This window comes from Populus nigra, chromosome 2 (genome assembly GCF_951802175.1).
Source record: "Populus nigra chromosome 2, ddPopNigr1.1, whole genome shotgun sequence".
NCBI classification, from domain to species: domain Eukaryota; kingdom Viridiplantae; phylum Streptophyta; class Magnoliopsida; order Malpighiales; family Salicaceae; genus Populus; species Populus nigra.
Window position 1 is genome coordinate 11104787 of NC_084853.1, and position 2500 is coordinate 11107286.

A 2500-nucleotide genomic window follows, 5' to 3' on the forward strand; every position below is an offset into this window, starting at 1 on the left:
ATGCCGGCAATACTTCGGGCCATGAGGCCCCCCACCTTAGTCCGAGTTTAGCAACAGCCCACATATCCCCCGCGGCAGGCCTATGGGCGCCAGGCCAGCGCGCCCCATGGCCAGTCAGGGGGCACCCCCCTAAAGAGCAATAAGTGTCATTGAAGCTCTGGCAGGGGGAGACACTACTAGGTCCCAGCTGTCACCCCCCCTCTAAAAAATTCATTTCTTGGTATTTTGAGCTGAAATTTTGCACAGAGGTTGGCAAAAATCCAATCCAACTTTATTAATTTTTCCAGAATTTTTCGAGGTCGGGAAGTATTTTTTTTTATTTTCCTACCATTAAAAATCGAGGAAATCGGAAAAAATAGGAACCGGCCCGGAATGACCCCAAATTCAGTGGGCAGCCTCATAAAAATATGGCTGATTTTACTGGATTGATTTCATGTGGAAAGCACGACGTTTTGTTGTAGGAATGCGGGAACCCCGGCGGCTCGCCTGCCGCGGCCAGCGACGTCGGGCTGGCCCCTGCAGCGCCTAGCCTCTCCCACGCGGGGGGCAGGCCAGAACGCGGGGGGCCAGGGCCCGAAGGCAGCCCCCCCGCGGGCGAGAGAGCAAGCCAGCAGGGGCTGTCGCCTGCCGCGGCCAGCGACGTCGGGCTGGCCCCTGCAGCGCCTAGCCTCTCCCACGCGGGGGGCAGGCCAGAACGCGGGGGGCCAGGGCCCGAAGGCAGCCCCCCCGCGGGCGAGAGAGCAAGCCAGCAGGGGCTGTCGCCTGCCGCGGCCAGCGACGTCGGGCTGGCCCCTGCAGCGCCTAGCCTCTCCCCCGCAGGGGGCAGGCCAGAACGCGGGGGGCCAGGGCCCGAAGGCAGCCCCCCCGCGGGCGAGAGAGCAAGCCAGCAGGGGCTGTCCGCGCGTCGCGCGGCGCGGCATGGCTGCGGGGGCCGCGCGCGCGCGCCCAAGCGCCCAAGGGCCCCCAAGGGCCCCAGGCCCTCAGGCCCCAGCGCCCCAGCGCCCAGCGCGGGCGGGCGCGCGCGCGCGTGTGGTCTTTGAGGGGCGCCGGCCTGGTGGCTCCCTAAAGAGCAATAAGTGTCATTGCAGCTCTGGCAGGGGGAGACACTACTAGGTCCCAGCTGTCACCCCCCCTCTAAAAAATTCATTTCTTGGTATTTTGAGCTGAAATTTTGCAGAGAGGTTGGCAAAAATCCAATCCACCTTCATTAATTTTCCCAGAATTTTTCGAGGTCGGGAAGTATTTGTTTTAATTTTCCTACCATTAGAAATCGAGTAAATCCGCAAAACTAGGAACCGGCCCGGAATGACCCCAAATTCAGTGGGCAGCCTCATAAAAATATGGCTGATTTTACTGGATTGGTTTCATGTGGAAAGCACGACGTTTTCTTGTAGGAATGCGGGAACCCCGGCAGCTCGCCTGCCGCGGCCAGCGACGTCGGGGACGCTGGCCTGCGCTGTCGAGCCCGCGAGGGCTGTCTCCGCGGCAGGCCCCCCCTGAACGGGGCACGACAGGCCACCGCGCTGGCTCGTCCAGCGTCGACAGTCCCTCGTCCAGGTTTCAGATCGCGCCAAGTCGAACCCATGACCTGCTCAAGCCATCGTGCGCTGCCGAATTCGCATCTGCGTGTAGGCTGCCATTCCACGCGGCAGCCCCTGTTTTCGTCAGCGTGCCCCCCTGACGAATTTTCCTGCCTGGCCCAGTCCAGCGTCCAGCCCCTGTTCGTCGAAAAATCTGCGCTGCTGATTTTCCACGACGAGCCTACTTTCGTCAGCGTGCCCCCCTGACGAATTTTCCTGCCTGGCCCGGCCAGTCCAGCCCCTGTTCGTCGAAAAATCTGCGCTGCCGATTTTCCACGCGGCAGCCCCTGTTTTCGTCAGCGTGCCCCCCTGACGAATTTTCCTGCCTGGCCCGGCCAGTCCAGCCCCTGTTCGTCGAAAAATCTGCGCTGCCGATTTTCCACGCGGCAGCCCCTCTTTTCGTCAGCGTGCCCCCCTGACGAATTTTCCTGCCTGGCCCGGCCGGTCCAGCATCCAGCCCCTGTTCGTCGAAAAATCTGCGCTGCCGATTTTCCACGCGGCAGCCCCTCTTTTCGTCAGCGTGCCCCCCTGACGAATTTTCCTGCCTGGCCCGGCCGGTCCAGCATCCAGCCCCTGTTCGTCGAAAAATCTGCGCTGCCGATTTTCCACGCGGCAGCCCCTGTTTTCCTCAGCGTGCCCCCCTGACGAATGTTCGTCGAAAAATCTGCGCTGCCGATTTTCCACGCGGCAGCCCCTGTTTTCCTCAGCGTGCCCCCCTGACGAATGTTCGTCGAAAAATCTGCGCTGCCGATTTTCCACGCGGCAGCCCCTCTTTTCGTCAGCGTGCCCCCCTGACGAATTTTCCTGCCTGGCCCGGCCGGTCCAGCATCCAGCCCCTGTTCGTCGAAAAATCTGCGCTGCCGATTTTCCACGCGGCAGCCCCTCTTTTCGTCAGCGTGCCCCCCTGACGAATGTTCGTC